Source organism: Mastomys coucha, unplaced genomic scaffold, assembly GCF_008632895.1.
Source record: "Mastomys coucha isolate ucsf_1 unplaced genomic scaffold, UCSF_Mcou_1 pScaffold6, whole genome shotgun sequence".
NCBI classification, from domain to species: domain Eukaryota; kingdom Metazoa; phylum Chordata; class Mammalia; order Rodentia; family Muridae; genus Mastomys; species Mastomys coucha.
This window is the reverse complement of record NW_022196912.1, coordinates 16,907,191-16,931,179: the sequence shown is the minus strand read 5'-3', so window position 1 is coordinate 16,931,179 and position 23,989 is coordinate 16,907,191.

Genomic DNA, 23,989 nt, shown 5'->3' with positions numbered 1-23,989 from the left:
GAATGCAAATGTATGGATCTTGAAAATATCATCCTGAGTTAAGCAACCCAATTCCAAAAGGACGTGCATAGTATGTTCTCACTTGTAAGTGGATATTAGCCATGAAAATATAGGATACCCATGCTATATTCCACAGACCCAAAGAAGCCAAACGAGAGGGAAGGCACAAGACAGAATATTAGAATGAGGAATAAAATAGTCATAAGAGGCAGATGGTGGGGGGAATTCCATGGGAGAGGGGTCTGAAAACTGATGGGTTGAGGAGGTTGGGACCATCTCCAGGACATGACAGAGACCTTGGATGAGGGAGGTGCCCAAGAACCAATGGGGGTGACCTTAGCTGTAACTCACAACATTGGGGATAAGGAACTTGAAGAGGCAACCTCCTGTAGCCAGGCTTGAACTGCAGTGTAGTGATATAGACATCAACCCACCCACAAAAGTTTCAACCCAATATTTATCCTTCCCACAAAAAAAAAGTGTAGGGGCAGGGTATGGAGCAGAGACTAAGAGAATAGCCAACCAATAACCAGCCCAACTTGAGATGCACCCCATGGACAAGCATCAATCCCTGAGACTATTAATGATACTCTGTGTTTGCAGACAGGAGTCTAGCGTGGCTGTCTGTTGAGAGGCTCCACCCAGCAGCTGACTCAGAGAGATGCAGATACCCATAGATAAAAAATGGAAGAATAGGGGGGAGGATTGCAAAACCTAAAGAGGATAGGAACTCCACAGAAATACACAGAGAGTCAAATTGCATGAACCCTTGACCTGTCAGAGACAGAACCACCAATCAAAAAGCATACACGGGTTAGACCTTGACCTCCCCAAACATATGTAGCTGATGTGCAACATGGTCTCCATGTGGGTCCAGCACAACTAGAGTTGGAGGACTATCCCAAAATTGCTGACTGTCTGTGGGATATGTTCTTCTAGCTGGGTTGCCTTATCTGGCATCAGTGAGAAAGAATAGGCCTAGCTCCACAGAGACTTGATGTGACCAGATTTTGGGAGAGGGGGTATACTCAGGGATGAGGATAGCCTCCCAGAGGAAAAGGGAAGAGGGAACTGGGGGCAGGAATGTGGGAGGGGTGACTCTGGAAGGGGTGGAAAAGTAAATTTAAAAAAAGCACTTATTCTAGTAGCTAACCAAATCAGGATACTGCCAAACGCCACTGAGATTTTAGTGAGAGTAATATAGTAACAGCTTTTGGCAATCTTAAATTCAATTCAAATTTGTCAATATAACATTTTAAACCTATAGAGGAGCATGGTATTGATCCACTCGTTTGAGTTAGTAGTAGCAGTGTTAGAAATATGGCCCCAAGCATAATTCATAATTAGAGGAAATTTCATACCTGTGACAATATTGCCACATTATTCTTAAAAGCTAAAGAATAATGCTATCCTTCTTGTGCAAAGAAAGGGAATATTTGTTCAATACGATGTAATGATGTGACATGATGCACATAGCAATACTGGGATCTCCAAAGATCAATACATTGGACTTCATATATTCACTCAAAATTAAAAAAAAAAAGACTTAGCTCTGTATTTATAACTAATCTAAGTTCAAAAAGATGAAATCTTGGGAATTATCCTTCACTTACCCTTGTATGCTTAGTGCAATGATTCCTTATATTTACAGTACGGAAAATCAATTTGACTAGCACCATGTATATCTCTGTCCCAAGTTAAAAATCTTCATGCATCGATGTAATTTCAATTTTGGCCTTCCTATTTTGAAGCCTTTGTTCCATATTGTCACGTATATTAACCACTCCACCCCCTTGTGTCTTAACCTCAGCATTGATTGCACTGCTCCCCCTATGCAGTAGAATTGGCTAATTTCTTCAAATCCTTTCAGAATCACTTTTAAGCTACAGTACTACATGATGCCATCTTTAATTCATTGATTTTTCACTCTTTTGTCCATTCCAATCTGCTCACAGAAAATCAGTCAGCAAAAATTACTCCAAGGATATGTACAACGAAGTTTCAATCACACACGTCCTGAGATATGCTTTCCTCCAAGAACGAATGACTTCATACTGCTTGATGATTGGTTAATTGCTTGGCCAGAGATTTCTCACCTGTGTTCTTCTTTAACGAGATGTGAACATTTAACAGCAGTTTCCTATTATCTACCTATCAATCACCCAAAATATACCATCTGTACTCTATCATCTGTGTCTCACATTCTCATCACACAGCACTCAATACAAAGCTATGTGATGATTTTTTTCAGTGTTACCATATAAACTCTTGATGACAGAATTCTCTTTATTTCTTTATCACTTGTGATAATTTTTTATGAATAAATAAGTTACGGCATAAAGTTGTTTTGTATTTTGACAAGAACATATAAGAAATCAGGTAAGAGAGGTGAGAAGGGGCTTTTTCAGGTTTTTCCTCTCATAGTAAGAGTATTGCTCAGACTGCTAAGAAGCATATTATACAACCACATTACAACCCAAATATAATTATCATTTTGTATTTTCATAATAATCTTGTGAAATAAATTCAATGTCAATGACAGCTGACAAAACAAGTTTATTTTGTGTGAAACACATAACCACGATATTTACCTATAACTTCACTAAGGCTCGATTCACTTTATAGAAATTATGCCAGTACCTGTCATCTATGTTTTTTTGTTGTATTTCTGTTTATGATATTATGAGTTTTAAAGAAATTAATACATCTTATGCAATATATCCTGTATTTATCTCATAAATCCAGATGCTTTTAGTGGTTGATCCTGGTATTCCAATTCAAGATGTCATCACCTCTTTTTCTCTTGAGACCTTAGTAAGATAGTGAATGGATAACAAGGAATAATATCCTAATAATGAGAATAATAAGGAAGGAGGCAAGAAATATCACCACCTCTCAGAGTGTATCAAGTAGACACATATTATAATGATTGAAAAGGTTCACTGCTGGGTCACTCAGAGAGAAAAAGGCAGTCTAGTATATAAAAAGAATTCACCAAGCTCACTTGGAATAATTCGGAATGTGAGAATCTGTGTGCGTGGAATGCAGAGAGAATGGTAATACTTCAAAAAAGGTTAATGAAGGATCTTCCATTGACCTTTTTCTTCTCTTTACCTAGAAGAAACCATAATGGATTATGGCTTATTGTGGTTAAAAAAAAAACAAAAACAAACAAATGAAAAAAAAAGGAGGGGGATTTTTATCCCAGTGAAATGAAGAGATGATCTTTGGAGACTAAGGACCAGTAAAAAGATGCAGAGATGTGTCCATGATAATTTGTAAAAAGTAGAACATAACATCAGGGCAAAAGTGTTGGAGAGGCACAGAAAGAGGGGTAGCAAGGAGTGGATTTTATCAAAACACTCAGATAATTCTCAAAGTACAAATATTTAAATGTGTAATCTACAAAAATAATACCATTGAATACCAGAAAAACAAACTTGGTACTTTTGCTGAATAAGTTATATTTGACTACTTATGGCCTGTAAAATAAAAAACTATTAATAAGAACAAAAGGACAACTTGATGAAGTGATGACTGTCATCTAACCATGCTAACATGCTCTCTACTGTCTCAGTCTACCTCATAACACCATGGTTTAATGCCTGCGCTCATAATAACATATATTTTAAAACAAAAAATTATGAAAGACTTCAGTAGAAATATGTAAATTTTAACTTGAAAAAGTAACTTGAAATACTAGGTTTTTTTTAAATGAATGACTACTTAATACACACTTAACAAAATAACTAAATTTATTCATGAAATAATGTTCACAGGAAATGTTCAGTTATCAAGTAGAAGAAAAATCTCCCATAATGAAAATCTGAAATACATGGAATAAAATTATAGAGAGTGGATGAAAGTTAGTGAGCCTGGGAATAGATACTCCAGGCTCCAGAAGGAACACAGGAAAAGGCTATATTAAGATTGTAAATACAATAGAGAGAATGATACACAACTGAGGGAAAAGTATTCTCACTTAAAAGTACTCAGTAGTAACTGGTAAGTAAAATGAAAATTGATTCCCATAAAAATGTCAAGGTGAACGTTCAAAACCCGAGAATAAATTTAATGGTGTAAAGCCCCAAAAAGAAAATGTTGCCTACAAAAATGCATCATACTGGCACCACACTTCTCAGAAGCAGTACCATTTTCAGGGAAGCAATGAAAAGCATCTAAAAAGATTTCTGGGAACATTCTTTGAGTTGGATATACTCGCCATCGATTAACAGTGAATGTAATTTTGCCAAACATGAAGATATCAGACAATGAAACTTCCAACAAAACTTCCCTTGGGAAATTACCTGAAGATCTATGATAATAATAATATAACTAAGTAATATAATATGGGAGATAAGAAGACAAAATATTGCAGAAGAATAAGTGAGTATTGAATTCAGAAAAAAAGGAGAAAGAACTTGAAGAAACCACCAGAAAAAGTAATAGGGGAAATAATGGAATAGATAAGGTTCTTAAGTAAACTGAGTGATTAATTATGAATAAAACAAATTGCAAGCATGAAATGCAAATTTAAAACCATCTTAAATGAGACAGATGGCCACAATTTTTAAGAGAAAGCAGTTCTCTTAAAATAGAAAATGATCGCAATAGCCAGGAGCCCTTGCAGAATGAGCGGGTAAGAACATAGGTGAAGCTTCATAATACAGTGATGCTGGCAATAAGGCAGATTACTCCGAAGGAGAATGAAGACTGGCAAACAGAATCACGAATATTTTTATTTAAAATTAAATGACTTCAATGTGTCAAACACAAGCTTTTGTTTGGCATTATCCAGATTAAACATGGTACTATTTAAGAAACATTAATTGATTTTAATATTTTCCATTGAAAAGTATAAAATATTACTTGTAGTAGAAATATAATAGTGTTATTTCACTATAACCTGCAATGAATATTTACACCATTGTCATCATTGGAAATAATGTTTCCTGTTGGTTTTAGGAGATGGCAGAGAATTAATGTAGAATAGTAGAGTTAATGGCTTCATGACGGTTTTAGAATAGGATGTGGACACATTTAACCTTAACAATGCAGAAGCTAAAGTACAAAGGATGAAACCTGGGAGTCAGTGATGGGAGCAAAGATGAGAACTAAGTAGGAGTAAGGATGTATAAACAACCAAGTTTTCATTCATAGTAGGGGAAATATATATACATACATATATATACATATATAATCATATGTATATATATATATATATATATATATATTGTATAATCATCAACAAGCAGACAACTCTATCCTGACAATACAAATACAAAGCCAAAAGACATGGTTATCTATTTTATATATAAACCATGAATAAATATTAATTTGACACAAACTTGAAAATAATTTAACTGCTATATTGCATGAAATATGAACTGATTTGGAGCTTGTTTGTGTTTGACCTTCAGATACTTTGAACTGAAGATTGTCCTATTTGACAGCAATTAAAAACATCATTGACTGTAAGATACATGTCAATTTCAGAAATATTAAAATATGGAGACAAAAATGAGAGCTTTAGTGCCAATATAATATAAAAGGCCTGATATAATTCATACAGATTTTGTTTTGTATTGCACAAGAAAGTGTTAGAGAAACTACTTTGCAGGATAACAAAAGGTACTGAAAAGAAGTTTATTTCCCAGAATGGCAAGCATATCAGCATGTTATCAGACTGCAGAGGGAAATAGCTCATCAACATTATGGTTCATCCCTCAGCAGTGATGTGTATGTAAATATGGCTAATGCAAAACTTCATTCTCTAAAGTGCTGTCGCAAGAAATCCATTATATTGGATGTTTAGTTTACAAATAGTAGATAAAACAAAGGAGTGCAATTATCCACTTACACAGGAAAAAACGTCAGTTACTTCTGAGAGTCCACCAAAAGACTCTACTGTTGAACATTGTATGGTAGAAATCCTAATCATTAAGATGATTTTACCTTACTGAATTAAAGTAACATATATTCTCCTCAGTAAAAACATAAGATACGAATAGTGTTCTATGTGTACTCCTGAAGTCTCAGAAACATGGACTAGTAAATGAGACCTGACAAAAACAACACCAGTAGGCATGCTAATGTGGATGAGGTAAATGTCATAAGACTCTACCCTTAGATGAGAGTAATACAATGAGTGTTAACAGAAAATCAGTATTCTACAGAAAAAAAAAAAACTGATGGTAAGTTGTGGAATCCCAAAGGTCAGCCCTAAACACACAAGGTTGTATTTGTATGTTTGTGTACATATGAATGTATGTGCATGTGTGTGTGTTTACAAATAATGACTAAAGATAAGGTCATGAATTTGAATGGGAGTGGAAGGTAAATATAAGGATTTAGAGAAGAAGAATACATGAAATTTTTAAAAAGCAATAACAAATGTTTTAAAACATCTACTCATTGTAGCTCTTTTCTGATTAAGGAATTATCTCAATGAAACCAATCATACAATAATCCATACAGGCCTTGAAAGTATATAATTATATTTCCATGCATCTATATACATATATACATTTATGCATGCATATATACATACATACACATATATATTATATAATACATGTATGCATACATACATACATACATACATACATACACACATTTATACATGGATGGAAGAATCTTAAATGGTTTAGAGCCATTATTCCAATGGCCAAAATTTCAGGCAATTAAAAAATAGACTAGACAATTATAGAATAGAAAACTTAGTGTTATTTAGAAAACAGTTTGAGCTCGTCTTCCAAGAAGAGAAGGATTTGAGTAAAATTGAGGTATCCCATGGACTTGTCTGATATTAAAGAACATGTTGTTTACATGATAATGAAGTCTTAAAACTGGTCTCTACTTGTTTGATGTACAAATATCAAAACTTCAAGTACTTTAAAGTGTGAAAATGTACAGAGGCACATTACACATGTATGACAACTTGACAATTGATTAAACAGCCAATAATTGTTGTGTTATTTCTCATTCCAAATATTTGAGATGTTAATTTATTCTAAAAGGAGAAAAGGTTTTGTTTTGGATTTTGTATGGTGACTTGGGTCACAATTTCAGAGCTTCCAATCCAAAGTCGAGTGATTCTATTGTTTTGGGTAGTTAAGTCCCTGAATCAATGAAAACAATGCTGCTTTCAAGAAAGATATGTAAACAGAGCTCATATTTTCTTTCACTAGAACACACAATCTCACCTTGTAATACTGCCACAGGCTAGTGATAAAGCCTTTTGAATATGAGCCTTTCAGGGTTATTTATTATCTAAACTGTGAACCCATGTTATTACAATCCAGATTAGGAAGGTAAAGATTTCTTGAATATCAGAGACTCTTTCTATACCTTTATTCATCACCTCTTTCTCTCTCTCTCTCTCTCTCTCTCTCTCTCTCTCTGTGTGTGTGTGTGCGTGTGTGTGTGTGCGTGTGTGTGTGCGTGCATGTGTGTGTGTGAGTGTGTGTGTGCGTGTGTGAGTGTGTGTGTGTGTGCGTGTGCGTGTGTGTGAGTGTGTGTGTGCATGTGTGAGTGTGTGTGTGCGTGTGTGTGTGCGCGTGTGTGTGTGCACGCGTGTGTGTGTGTGTGTGTGTGTGTGTGTGTCTTTGCAGGTGGTAGGGTGGGCTGTCTGCAGATGTCAGAAGACCTGGAGCTGAATTATGTTGGAGTTGAGATCCAAACCACATTCCTCTGCAGAAATGGTAGGTACTCCTCACTGTTGATTCATTGTCCAGCTCGCACTGCTTCTTTGTAGTGTTATTGCCTGTTTTAATTTTATATTACTAAAATGATACATAAATAAACATAAATAAAAATAATACACTATCAAAATGACCTGTAGACATGTAATATACATAAACAGTAAATTTTCTAATTTTTCTCTTTAAAATTTGGAAAAACTACTTTTATTTTCTCCTAATCTCAGGCAGCCTCATTAAATGTCAAAGTAAATAACAATGATGAATATAAAATCCAGTATTATAATATAGGCTTGTTTTTCAGGAGTGCAAAAGGAGATGACACTGGGACAAAATGGATCCTATCAAATGATGGGCTGAGCAAAACAGTCAGACGAATGCATTCCATACTGCACCAAGGAAAGCTAAAAATCAGGACTGTACAAGGATAGGTGCAAGCTTCATAAGGTTTAATTTGCCTTGGCCACCTGGGAAATGTTGACCTGTTGATGAATCTGTACAATAAGTATATGTTTTCTGGGATGTTGATGTCTTTGTTTGGTAGATACATTATGAAAAACAAATAGTAAGCAAAAAAAAAAAATAGAGAGAGAACTAAGAAAGCAGGGAGGGCTGATGTAATGGATATTGTCTATGGCACAGAGATTTATATGTATAAGAAAAAGTCTGTTTTAACACATATTCGTAGATTTTCGTTCTATCAGATCATGGTTTCTTCCTGGAATATATCCAACATTGAAAGTTTATTTGGATTTTGTTGTTGTTGTTAGTGGTGGTGATGGGTGGTGGTAGTAATGGTGGCATTTTTGGTTTTTTGAGCAAGAACATAAGTTGTGTATGCAGGGAGGGAGAGAGGATCTGAAAGGACTTTGGGGAGGGAAAGAAGATGATAGAATAAAGTTAAATTTAAAATGTGTTTACTATGGTAAAAAATTATAATCAAAAGAAAAATAAAGTTACTAATGCATCAAAAGAATGGAAGGAAGGAAGCAAGCAAGGAAGGAATGAATGAAGAAGGAAGAATACTAAAAAGAAAGAGTGAACAATATTGCTGTATAAATATCTACATAATGAGGAACTACCCACTTTCCTCCCAGGAGCAGATCAATGGTAAATGTCCCCTTAGATACAGAGACATGTCCTATTCCATGTAGATTTGTGCTCTATCATATAGCTATTCACCTTCTATGTCTATGTCTTTAAAACTACTTATTATAATTCTCATTCATGCAAAGCAAATATAAAGCACATCTTAGACTTGGGAAGCCAAGAAAGAAGGGTAACTGGATAGTATCTACCTGGACTATTTATACTGTCCTGGAGAGTTTATCAATACCCTGCAATAAAAAAAGAAGATGGAAGGGAAGCCAAGGACAGGGAAAGGATGGGAAGAAGAGGGGAGTTATGGAGAGGGACATTAAAGGGGAGGAGGGAAGAGAAAGAAGAAAGGGCAGAAAGAAAAGAGAAAGGAAAAGTGAAGGAGTAAGGGAGTAAAGGGGGAAGAAGAATGGGAGTAGGTGATGGAAAAAGAAAGAGCAGGTGAAAAAGAGCTAGTTTGTTTGCCTAGCATGCATAAGTCCTTAGGTATAATCCAGAACACTGGACACAGAGATAAGGAGAGAGATAGAAAAAAGAGACAGAGATAGAGAAAATGGATACATTGAAAATAAGGACAGAGATAGAGAGAGACAGAGAGAGACTATCTTATTGAACTATGTTTAGCTTTCAGTCAAAGGGCAGCATAGCAAAATTAAATTCATAGTTGTTAAATTGTTTTTGACAATTTCATTTGAATTGACTTGGAGATAAATTCAGAATAAAAAAGGCAAGGTAAGGGCAGGACTTATAAGAAATACTCAAAGACTTAATAAAATATATTATTCAAAGAATGTAAGATAATCAATAGTTCTTTGAAACTTACAAATGAAAATAAATTTCTTCAATGTACCAAGTTGAATTATCTCACACATATACGAGTCTTAATTATCTCTCACATTTAAATTATTCTATGCCTGACATGTCCATAATAGAGACATAGAAAACACAAGTAAGATGTACTCAACAATAATAACCAAGGAAAATAAATCTTGAGTAATAAATAATATAAAAAAATGCAATACAATTCATTTCCAACAGTGCTGGAATCAACATGGAAAGTTCTGTAAACTACAAACATGAGAAAATTCAGTAAATTGATGTTAGATTCTACGTCTATTCAGCTGGATAAAGAAAAAGTATTGTTATTTACTTAACTACACTATCACTGGACAAATGTGTTTAAAAGTGATATAAAAATAGACTGGGAGTAAGAGATAAAAAAGGTGGACATGAAGGTTAAATAGCAATTATTTATGTTACAATTATAAAGGGTATGTACTGTTGCCTTAAGAAGTCAATAGCAGAGGCCTCACTAATCCCAGGGGAGTCACAGGGCAGCAGGGACAGAATCCTCTCAGTCTCCAAGTGATAGCAGTGGATCTGCAATCCTCTCTGCCCCTTCCCTGCTAGTGGAGAGCCTGCCTCCAGGGAGTACTTTAAACCAGGGACTCAGGTGAGATCTGCCATTTTCTCTCAGTAACTTTCTAGCGCAGGACCAGCCAGGAGTCAAAGGCCTCACAAGTCGCAGGGGAGTCTCAAAGGAGGCAGGGACAGGATCCTCTCAGATTCCAAGGGACAGCTGTGGATCAGCCCCTTCCCTGCAAGTGGAGAGCCTACCTCCAGGGAGTGCTTTAACCCAGGGACTCACCCATCTGCACCCAGGATTTGCCAGAGGAGAGCTGATCACTCAGAAGTACTGACACAGGCTTACAGACCCACAGGAGGAACAAGCTCTAGTCAGTGACAGCAAGAACATCTAACACCAGAGATCAACAGTTGGCGAAAAGTAAATGCAAGAATCCTACCAACAGAAACCAAGACTATTTGGCTTCATCAGAACCTAGTACTCCCACCAAAGCAAGTCTCAAAACACCAGAAAAGCAAGATTTGGATCTAAAATCACATCTCACGATGGTCCTAGAGGAATTTAAGAAGGACATGAATAACTCCCTTAAAGAAATACAAAACACAGGTAAAGAGGTACAAGCCATTAAAGAGGAAACAAAAAAATCCCATAAAGAATTATAGGACATCACAAGTAAACAAGTAGAAGCCCTTAAAGAGGAAACACAAAAATCCCTTCAAGAACTACAGGAAAACACAATCAAACAGGTGAAGGGATTGAGCAAAACCACCCAGAATCTAAAAATGGAAGTAGAAACAATTAAGAAATCACAAAGAGAGACAACTCTGGAGTTAGAAATCATAGGAAAGAAGTCAGGAAACATCACTAACAGAATACAAGAGACAAAATAGAGAATCTCAGGGGCAGAAGATACCATAGAAAACACTGACACAACAGTCAATGAAAATGCAAAATGCAAAAAGATCCTAACCCAAAACATCCAGGAAATCCAGGATACAATGAGAATACTAAACCTAAGGTAATAATAGGTATAGAAGAGAGTGAAGACCTCCAACTTAAATGGCCAGTAAATATCTTCAACAAAATTATAGAAGAAAACTTCCCTAACTTAAAAAAAGAGATACCCATGAATATATAAGAAACTTATAGAACTCCAAATAGACTGGACCAGAAAAGAAATTCCTTCCTCCACATAATAATCAAAGCAACAAACGAACAAAATAAAAAAACAATAATAAAAGCAGTAAGGAAAAAAGGTCAAGCAACAAATAAAGGCAGGCCTATCAGAATTACACCAGACTTCTCACCAGAGACTATGAAAGCTAGAAGATCCCGGGCAGAGGTCATACAGACCCTAAGAGAACACAAATGCCATCCCAGACTACTATACCCAGCAAAACTCTCAGTCACCATAGATATAGAAACCAAAGTATTTCATGACAAAACCAAACTCACACAATATATTTCCACAAATCCAGCCCTTCAAAAGATAAAAAATGGAAAACTCCAACACAAGGAGAGGAACTTCATCCCTGAAAAAGCAAAAATGTAATCTTCCAACAAAACTAAAAGAAGATAGCCACATGAATGGAATTCCAACACTAACAACAAAAATAACAGGAAGCAACAATTACTTTTCCTTAATGTCTATTAATATCAATGGACTCAATACCCCAATAAAAAGATATAGACTATCAGATTGAGTACATAAACAGGACCCAACATTTTGTTTCATACAGGAAACCCACCATGCAGTGGAAAAAAGAAAGCATTTTCAACAGATGGTGCTGGCTCAACTGGTGGTTAGCATATAGAAAAATGCAAATCGATCCATTCCTATCTCCTTGTACAAAGCTCAAGTCCAAGTGGATCAGGGACCTCCACATCAAAGCAGATACATTGAAACTAATAGAAAAGAAAGTGGGGAAGAACCTCGAGCAAATAGGCACAGGGGAAAATTTCCTGAACAGAATGCCAATAGCTTATGCTCTAAGATCAAGAATTGACAAATGGGACCTCATACAGTTGCAAAGCTTCTACAAGGCAAAAGACACTGTCAATAGGACAAAACGGCAACCAACAAATTGGGAAAAGATCTTTTTCAGTCCTATATCTGATAGAGGGCTAATATCCAATGTATACAAAGAACTCAAGAAGTTAGACTCAAGAGTACCAAAAAACCCTATTAAAAATGGGGTACAGAGCTAAACAAAGAATTCTCAACTGATAAATACGAATGGCTGAGAAGCACCTAAAAAAATGTTCAACATCCTTAGTCATCACGGAAATGTAAATCAAAACAACTCTGAGATTTCACCTCACACCAGTCAAATTGGCTTAGATAAAAATCTCAGGTGACAGCAGATGCTGGAGAGGTTGTGGAGAAAGAGGAATACTCCTTCATTGCTGGTGGGATTGCAAGTTGGTACAATCACTCTGGAAATCAGTATGGCGGTTTCTCTGGAAATTTGGACATAGTTCTACCAAAGGACCCAGCTATACCACTCCTGGGCATATACCCAGAAGATGCTCCAACATGTAGTAAGGACACATGCTCCACCATTTTCATAGCAGCCTTATTTATAATAGCCAGAAACTGAAAACAAACCAGATGTCCCTCAACAGAGGAATGGATATAGAAATTGTGGTATATCTACACAATGGAGTACTATTCAGCTATTAAAAATAATGAATTTATGAAATTATTAGGGAAATGGATGGATCTGGAGAATATCATCCTGAGTAAGGTAACCCAATCACAAGAGGACACACATGGTATGCACTCTCTGATAAGTGGTTATTAGCCCAGAAGTTCTGAATACAGGAAGAACTGTAAACCCCACTGCCTGAGGTCTAATTCTTCACATCCTGCCTGCTTCTGATAACCATACCTCTCTGCCCACCTCCTGCTATTTGCCACGCTTCTCTCCTGGTTCCAGTTACTTCAGAAGTCCCGCTGCCAGAGACTAAAGGAGCTGCTGATTGGGCCGGCATGCTGACAAACTTGGGGGAGGGGTTTTGCCTCCAATATACTACCTGTTGGCTTGTAACAAAGAGTTGATTAAATGAAAGATGGCTGAGTGATCACATTTCCCTGTTGTCTAATTTTTAAGAACCTTCCACGTTAAGGTAACATAAAAATGGCTTGCCAGTTTCCCGACTCCATATTCCACAAAACCCATTCTTATTGTTGCCGCTGATCAACAACAAAGAACAACCCACAAGCCACAAGAATCTCAAGAAGAAGGAAGACAAAAATGTGGACATTTCATTCCTTCTTAAAGGGGGGAACAAAATACCCACAGAGGGAGTTGCAGAGACTAACTATGGAGCAGAGACTGAAGGAAGGACAAGCCAGCCTAAATATAGCTATCTCCTGAGAGGCTCTGACCGTACCTGACTAACACAGATGTAGAGGCTCACAGCCATCCATTGAACTGAGTACAGGGTCCCCAGTAAAGGAGTTAGAGAAAGGACCAAAGGAGCTGAAGGGTTTGCAACTCCTTAAGACGAACAACAATATGAGCTAACTAGTACCCTCAGAGCTCCCAGGGTCTCAACCACCAACCAAGGACTATACATGGTGGGACATTGTTCTGGCAGCATGTGTATAGTCAAGGATTGCAAAGTCCATCATCAATGGGAGGAGATGCCCTTGGCCCTGTGAAGGTTCTGTGCCCCAGTGTAGGGGAATGCCAGGGCCAATAAGTGGGAGAGAGTGGGGTGGCAAGCATGGGGATTGGGGAGGCAACAAGGGTTTGTTCTTGTTGTTTTTGTTTGTTTGTTTGTTTTTTGGAAGGGAAACTGGGAAAGCAGAAATCATATGAAAGCCAATAGCAAAACTACATCAAATGTCATTTTCACATTTATCCAGTTACCCAGCATCTCTTTGTCTATTTCCTCATCAGACATTTGTTCTACACATGTTTACTAAACTTGTACTATAGACTGATGGCTCTGCTTGAACAGAGAGCAGACTTGTAGTTTTAGGAGTACAAGGAACTTTCAACCAGGGTAAAAGTAAAGAGTTTATCCACATATGTATTTGAAAGTATTCTAAAATAATTGCAATTATTGTGCAAGAATATTTTAGCTGGATCTAGAATCTATTGAAAAGCTTAAAAATTACAGTTATGAAACTGAAGGCTTTTAAGTAACTCATATTCATTGATCAATGATTTGTATTCAACCATCCATGTGGTGGCATTCACTGAGGCTTCCTTGTAATGGTTATGCCCATGACAGCATCATGCTACTGTTTAGTCAGGCCTTGCTATCGACCTTAGGTGAGGGATTTATGATTTATGTAAAAGCTTCCTTTCCCCATACATTCATCATTTATAAAATCTGATATTTAGATCGAGTTTACTCCAAAGAGAACAAAAGCAGAAATTTCCAGGACAAAAGTACTTCAAAGACCAATGTGAAAGGAATAAATTAGATTTCACCCCTAATGGAATATTGTGATATACTGGTGGGAAAAACCTGTTGTCAGGGACTTCAGAGTTATGACATCCTATGAAGCAGAATTTGAATGTTTAGTACTTATATCAAATTGTACCAACAGCTGGGCAAAGAAGATAAATAAGGTTATAACACATAATTATTCTTTGAAATCTTTTGTATTCATAGATTAATAAGGCATTAAGAGCCAATGAGATGGCTTAGCCAGTAAAGGTGCCTAACATTAGGTCTTGTTACCAAATTTAAATTCCTGGGGACCCAGAAGATTGAGTGAGAGAACTGACTCCACAACTTTCCTCTGACTTCCACATGCATACTGTAGTGCATGAACATATTCATGCATACACATTAATAAATATAATTTAAGAGATAATTTGATGTTAACAGTTCATACTGCCCTTATAGACCCATTGGGTCTATAAAGGGTATGCCTCAAACTCCTGTAAATTTATCTCCAGATGATCCATCACTCTTTTCTGAGGTTTGAAAATATCTGCACTGTCACACACATACTCCCACATGTGCACACACACACGTATTTATATAGATAGACTCAAAAAATTTAGTGTCATCATATTTTCATTTTCTTTTTTTTTTAAAATATACTTTTGCATGTACTATAATCTCATTACATATTTCCGTCCCCTTATCCTTCTTGTTCCTCCCCACCTTTCCATCTGAATCTTCTTCTTTCCTGTTTCTTGTTAAAAAAACAAATAGGAATTTAAAACATGATAGTACAATATAATACATAAATGAAAATATCAATACAATATAATACATAAATAAAAATAAACAGATAAGAATGTGACAAAGTAGCCAAACAAGAGAAAGAGCCTAAGGAGAAGCATAAAAATGTACACAGATGCGGAGACACATGTTCACACACATTGAAAGCTCATGAAAACCCAAAAGTGGAAGCCATAATACATATACAAAGAACCTATAACTTTAACCCCCCACACCAATAAAAGTCTTAGCATTATGAGATGAAGATTCCCCAAAGATGCTGTTAAATTTTCTGTTTGTCATCCACTGCTGGGTATGGACCTACTAAGAGTAGTTTGATTCCCCAATGAGACTCCCTTGGAGAAAATCATTCCATTTACAAAGGGCTATCCTGTTTAGAAAGCTTCATTTCCTTAGAGTCCTCCATTCCATCTGGCTTTTATACTCTTCCAGTCTCCTCTTCAGCACTTCAGCATTGTGCCATTGTGCGCTGAGCCCTGAGGAAAGGGCTGGTGCAATATGACTCATGGTCTGTGGCAGCATCCGTAGAGTCTGCGTGGTGTGCTCCAGATGATATCCTAGAGCTGAGAGGAGAATTGAATATAAGCCCTCATCCTTAACTCAGGACCTATTTCCAATTGGGTTATTACTTGGGTGTTTAAAAATGACATCCTGAAATTTGCAAGCAAATAGATGGGGCTATGAAAACATCATTGTGAGTGAGCTAACTCAGGAACAGAAAAATAAAAATGGTATGGATTCACTTATAAGAGAGAATTTGCCTCTAAGTAAATGATAACTAAGCTACAGTTCATAAACCCAAGAGGTTTGGTGAAAATGGAGGGCCTAGGGGTATACATGGATCTTCCTGGAAGAGGGAAATGCAATAGAAATCAAGCGCAGACTGGAGAAAGTGTAGAAATAGGAGGATTGTGTGAGAAAGGGAAGCAGAAATGTGTTACAGGAAAGGAATACAGGGAGAGAGAGCTAGAATTGAAGGGCGTGATACGAAAACAGTCCAGTCGAAATGTCCTAAAATGTATGGAGGTGATCCTAATGAGGTCTTCTAATAGTAAGATATATTCAGTTTCAACTGGCCATCTCTTGTCTCCAAACATGGCTTCCATTAGTGGGACCGTGTTAAATTCAATTGAGCTGATGATCAAGAGAGTCTCATGGAAATAACAAAACAACCTTGGCTGCTACTAAGACAAAGTGTTGCTATCTGCAAATTGACAGCAGAGCTCTAGTACAGAGGACGGTACCCACAAGACTCTTTAGACCTGAGGAAATTGGGATGATGCCTACATGGAGCTACATGTGCTGTGGATAGTGACTCTTTGGGCTACCAAAACATGGACACCAACCCAGTCACAAAACCTTTGACCTACAATCTGTCCTGCATTCGAAATATGCTAAGGAAAATGATGGCACAGAACTTGTGGGCATAGTCAGTCAATCTGATTTGACTTAAAGCCCACTGCACTCAAGGAGAAGGAACTTGACACTGCTTCTGTAACCAAGAACTAGAGACTACACAGCTCAGAGACCTAGGGTAAAAACCAAACATGAGTGGTTAAAAGTATCAATGAAATGACTCTTAATGTTCTTCCAAAATATTCAAAAATGAGTACTTTATTCAGTCATGATTAGAGAAACGTCTTCCTATGGCAGCAGGTGGAAACAGAGGCAGATTCACAGACAGACATTCCATGAAAAGAGGGTCTAAATAGGAGGTCTCCATCAAATCCATCCACTCAGGTTTCAGAGAATCCAGTGGAAGAAGATGCAGAAAATTTAAAAGGCAGAGATCATGGAGGACACCAGGAGAACATAGTCCTCTAAATCAACTAAGCAAGACACATATGAGCTCACACAGACTGAAGCAATAAGCACTGGGCTTACAAAGATCTGTACCAGGCCATTGACATATACATTATATCTTTTAGCTTACCATTTCTAATAGACTTCAGAGATTGAAAATAAGTGGGTCTCTGACTCTTTCATTTTACTGCTCTTTGGGCCTCTATCCCTTCTCCATGTCCAACTTTTATTTTATGTATATGAGTATGCTGTTGCATGTGTATGTGCATGCCAGAAGAAGACATCGGATCCTTTTATAGATGGTTGTGACCCACCACGTAGGTGCTGGGTATTGAACTCAGGACCTCTAGAAGAGCAGGCTGTGCTCTTACCAATGAGCCATCTCTCCAGTCCCTCCATCCAACTTTTATATGACAATGTTTGCTTCAGCTTATATTTAATTTTGTTTTGTTTGGTTGTTACTTGTTAGAAGCCTGTTATTTTTCTAATGAGAGACAGAATGAGAGTGGATTCTGAGGGGCAATAGGGAGGGGAAACTATAATCAGGATATATTGTATGAGAACAGACTCATTTTCATTAAAAAAAAACTTGGATTCTCTGGAAGTGCAGTTAATTTACTTAAAGGCCGAGCCATCTCTCTAGTGCTGCCTTTTATATTTTATATGAATATAAATGACTATATATTTATGTATCCTATCAAATATCTCACTTATTAGGGTAAGAGACATAATTCTTTTGATTCACCAAACATTACAATGAACTAATTGGTATGTGTATATGTGATCTGTATCATATATATACATGCATATATATACATACATGTGTACATATGTGCATAATGTATAGTTTTTATCATGTAGAAATTTGAGTTTTTACTTACAGGAAACTCATTTTACTGAATGAAATACCATAATCAAAAGCAACCTGGGGTTAAAGAAGTTTATTTTGCTTGCCTGACTTAATTCTCATGGCCTACTCAAACGTCTTTCTTACAGAACCCAGGACCATTAACCCAAGGTGGTACCACCCACAACGAGCTGGGCCTTCTCCCATCAATCATTAAATAAGGAACTGTCATACAAGTTGCCTAAAGCTGTATCTTATGTACACATTTTCTCAATTGTGGTTTACTCCTCTCAAAGGACTCCAGCTTGTGCAAAGTCGACATAAAACCAGCCAGCATAATACAAGAATTTTAACATGATTTATTTCTGAATATACATTAAAATGTAAGAAAATATGTTAAATATTGAAACTTTTAACACTTTCATGATATGGTTTACATTAAACTATTGGTGAATAAACTTTTTTAATGTATATTTTTTCACATATGTGATAAACAATGCAGAATTCTTTCATATTTTTCTCCAATAACCAATGTCACTACTTCTAAGTTCTTAACCAGTCTTTGTATTTATTTATATTCAGCAAGCTCTTGACCTCTGTGTCAATATTTAAAGTCCTCTGATTTTACCTCTTCTGTGCCTCTACATAGCTACTAGTCTAATTCTACCTTCTCAGTGCCTCTTCATGATTATACGATTTGATTTTATCTACTCCCTCCATCTTCATAACTATGTTGTTTTTCTGAAAACTTGGAGTTTGGCAGTCTACTAGATTACTGAAACCCATTGTCTATTTTGATGGTGTCCTTCTTACATGTTTATATATGTTAAGTAAATACATGTATATTATTAGTACATAGCTTTCAGTTGTTCATCGTAAGAGACCTTCCATGAGATAATGGTAAAAATGAAATGAAGTATATATAAGAACGATTATACACAGGGAGGCATTTTCAGGACATGGTTCATGATCTATCAACTGCTATTGTACAAGTAAATAAATTCTACTTTTTTGTTACAAGGTAACGAATATGTTTTATTATGTCCATTTTGATGTTTACCTTTATTAATGCCTTATGAGTATGCCTGGAAGACAAACACCTCTAAAATTTAACTGTGAAAAAATTAATAATACATGTACTGTGTTGTTGAAATTGCTTTCTAAATTGCTTACTTACTTATACATAGACCCATCAAACACACAGTTTTCTGGTTTCTGTTTGTGCATTTTGGCTCAATAGCTAATTGATAACCTTTATACATTATTGAAAACAAAACTTGTCCTCAAGTTATTTATCTTTTTGTCAAAGTTAAATATTAAACATTTTAAATTGTCTAAGTTCTGATTAAAGAAACCATGAAAATTTAGGATTATATTTGAGAAGAGACTCACAAAAGGGAATCATATCCATTAAAACACTTCACAGCTTTTGTCATTGTGCATTTTTGTTAAAGTATACTCATCTGTTCATGTATCTGATGTAATGCCATTCAAACAGTAACATGTGAGAACGTCAAAGAGCTTTCTCACAGACCCTGAGAGGATGAACTTACACAACTTACAGTGGAACAGTGGCCGCAAAACAACTTACCACACTCACACTGTCTGTTAATATTGTCTATAAAATACTGTATTTCAATAAATATAATTATTATCATTTTGCATCATATGCCTAATTCTTGGATGAGTCTCAGAAAAAATTTTAAATTTCATTATTGGAAAGGATTGGTAACAGATATGTATGTATATTCAAATATGTATGTTAGTGAACTACATAAAATAAGTTTTGGGTTATTATTGAAAAAAATCCTAGATTTCCTTTTTCTGGTGGTTTTTACATTGTAATGTTGATATGTTAAAATCATTTAAGCTGTTGTCCTACTTATCTCCAATGCTCCTTTCTTCAGACGGATAGGAATTGAGTCAATAAGGTCAAAATCTAACTTCAGGTCAATAAAGAAGGTGTAAGTTTATCTATGGCTTTGCATTAAGAACATAGATTATAACTTCTGTTCAGGAAGACACATAGAAAAGATAAGACAAATACACAATTAAGAACACCTAATACAAAACATTGACAACTTGTCTGATAAGAATAATGGTTAAGACATAAAATGTAAAGAAAATACAAATATTTTCAACCAGCAAGCTTCTTCACTATAAGTCAAGCATATCATTTTGAGTGCATTATAACTTAAATAAAATACTTCTGTGTATAAAACTGCAGCAGCTTTTTTTAATTAAAACATACTACAATGTACAGTAGTCTCTTTCTGTACTTGGTTTGTATAATCTGACTCAGTAGTTCATGTGTTGTTTGACATATCATTTTCCTATCCAATCCTTTTTTAAACCTGTTACAATTTTCTCTTTTATAACTTATTTTCCTGTCATACATTACATCCTGACTAGAGTTCTTTTCTACTTCAATTCCTCCCAGTCTCTCACTCCCAGATCCACTCTTTCTCCATTTCCCTTAATAAAAATAGAGCAGGGCTCTCAGGGATATCAATAGACTATAGCATATTAAGTTACAATACAATTAGGCACAAACCCTCATGCCAAGGCTGTACCAGGCAACTCAGCAGGGGGAAAAGGGTCCCAAGAACAGGCAGAAGAATCAAAGACACTACCTATTCCCATTGTTTGCGGAGTCACACATAAACAAGCTATGTAGCCATAGCATATATACAAAGGACCTAGCACACACCCAAGCATGTTTGTGGCTTCAGTCTCTATGATCTACTATGAAGCCTTTCTTAGTTGATTCTGAAGATTGTGTATTCATGGTGTCCTTGACCATTATCCACAGAATACTGACTTCTACAATCCTTTCTTCTCCTCTTCTTCAAGGTTCCCCAGGTCTGCTTTTTGTTTGGGTGTGGATCTCTACATGTTTTACAATCAGTTGCTAGATGATACCTCTTTGATGACAATTGGGCTAAGCCCCAATCTATAAATACAGCAAAATATCATTAGGAATCATTTTATTGACATTTTTGGTTTTGGTTTTGGTTTGATTTTGGTTTTGGTTTTGGTATTGACTTTGGGTTTTGGTGTGTGTGGAGAAGTCACATTTGGTTCTATCCTGAGACTCTGGGTTGTCCTGCTTCTGTTCCCTGCACATTCAGGCAGTGTTAGGCATGGGTTCCTTCTCATGGCATAGGCCTCCATTTGGAATAGTGATTGGTTGGTCATTCAAAAACATTCTGTGCCACTATTGCTCCAGTACATTCCGTAGTCAGGAAAGACTGTAGATTAGAAAAAAATTTGCAAAATTTATTTTATGAGGTCATAGTTACCCTGATAAAAGAACTATACAAGATGGTTCATGTGGATAGCAGTAGAGCTGGAGAGGCATTCGCCATGACAAGATGGCGCCTACATCTGCTATTGACTCCTGGTAAACAACTGTTTGCGCATGTGCGTAGAGAACTGTTTGTGCATGTGCGTAGAGTGAAAAGACGCCAAGTCACGGCCCATCCCGGGGCGTCACGTGGGGTGATGAGCAAACAGCCAATCATGGGCGGACACACCGCACTGTGGGCGGACACGCCACGCTGTGGTGTATATAAGCAGTGCTGATTATTGGCTCGGCCCTTTTTTTCCTCTGGATGAGGCAATAAACGCTTGCTGCAGAAGGATCCTAGTGTCCGCATGTCTTCTTGCTGGTGAGACGACTGCGCGGGCAACAGGTTCAGCATACAAAATTTAGTCAATGTAATCTACCATATAAACAAACTGAAAGAAAAAACATATTATAATCTCATTAGATGCCTAAAAAGCCTTTGATAATATCGAACAGCCCTTCATGATAAAAGTCTTGGAGAGATTACAGATACATAAGAAACATACATAAATGTAACAAAGGCAATGTACAGCAAGCAAATAGCCAATAGCAAATTAAATAGAGAGAAACATAATGTACTTACATTAACATCAGGAACAAGACAAGATTTCCCATATCTATGAAAACAAGACTCTTAATATCAATTCAATATAGTAATTAAAATTCTAGCTGGGGCAATAAGACAATTGAAGAAGATCAAGGGGATAAAAATTGGAAAAGAATGTGTCAAAGTATCATATTACAGAAGATATGCTAATATATATATATATATGTATATATATATATATAAAAGTTCAACCAGGGAAATTCCTACAGCTGATAAACCTCTTTAGTGAAATAGCTGATACAGAATTAACTAAACAAACAACAACAAAAAAAACAATCAATAGCTTTCCCATATACAAATGACAAGTGGTTTGAGAAAGAAATCATGGAAACAACGCCATTCACAATTAGCTACAAATAATACAAAATATCTTTGGGTAACTCTTAAAGCCCTGTATAATACAATTTCAAGTCTCTGAAGAAATAAACTGAAGAAGATATAAAAAAATAGAAATATCTCCCATACTCATGGATCAATAGGATTAACATGGCAAAAATAGTCATCCTACCAAAAGCAAACTATAGAATCAACATAATCCCCAACAAAATTCCAACACAAATATTTACAAACCTTGAAGAATAATACTCAAATTCATACAGAAAACCTCTCAAACCAAATAGGTAAAACAATCTTCTACAATAAAAAATAAAACATTCAGAGGTATCACTATCACTGATTTCAAGCTATACTACATAGGTATCATAATAAGAAACACTTCATGGTATAGGCATAACAAAATCTGTTGATCAGTTGAATCAAACTGAAGCCCAGACACAAATTCATACACCTATGGATACCTCATTTTTAATAAAGTAGCAAAATGTATGTATGAAAAACAATGAAAATATGTCCAATAGAATGTGCTGGTCTAATTGGACATCAGTATGTAAAAGAATGCAAGTAGATCCATATCTGTCACCCTTCACAAAATTCAAGGTCAACTGGATCTAAGTCCTCAACATAAAACAAGATGCACTAAACCTAATAGAAGAGAAAGTGGAGAACAGCCTTGAATTCATAGGCACAGGAGACTTCTGAACACCAGTCATGCTGGCACTAAGATCAACAATTACAAATGTGACTTCATAAAACTGAAAAGCTTCTGTAGGGCAAGGGATACTATCAAAATAACAAAAAGGTAGCATACAGAATAGGAACATATTTTTATTAACTCCACACCCAACAGAGGGATAATATCAATATATAAAGAACTCAAAACACTAGACATTGGCTAACCAAATAATCTAATTTTAAAATGGGAGTACAGATCTAAATAGAATTCTCAATGGAAGAATCGCAAATGCCTAAGAAATACCTTACTAAGTGTTTAATACCCAAAAAATCAGAGAAATGCAAATAAAAACTACTTTGAGATTCCATCTTATACCTGTCAGAATGGCTAAGCTAATTAACACAAGTGACAGCTCATGCTGGTGGGTGTGCAGCAATCAGAACATTTCTTCATCGTTTGTGGGAGGGCAAACTTGTATAGCTACTATGGAAATCAATATGCTGGCTCTTCAGAAAACTAAGATTCAATCTACCTCAAGATGAGTTATACCACTCTTGGACATATGTCCAAAGGATGTTCCATTCTACCACTTGATTCATAAGATCCAGAAGCTGAAAAGAACTTCCATCCATCTTGAATGAGGTAACTTAAACCCAGAAAAACAAACATGGTATTAGTCATAAGTAAAAATTAACTGTTAAGTAAAGGATAATCATTCTATAAGACTCAGAGAGACTAAGCAACAAGGAGGGCTCAAGGAGGGATGTATAGATCTCCATGGGAAGGGCAATTAGAATAGATTTTGCAGGTGTAATGGGGTAGGATGGGATCAGGAGAGATCAGGTATGAGGGAGAGTGATGGAAGAAAAGGTACTGAGAGAAATGATTGGAATAGGGAGGCTTTAATAGGATAATGTAGAAACCCCAGAGCAATGGGAATTCCCTGGAATTTATCAGAGTAATCCTAGTGAAGTCTCCTATTAATGGGGGTAG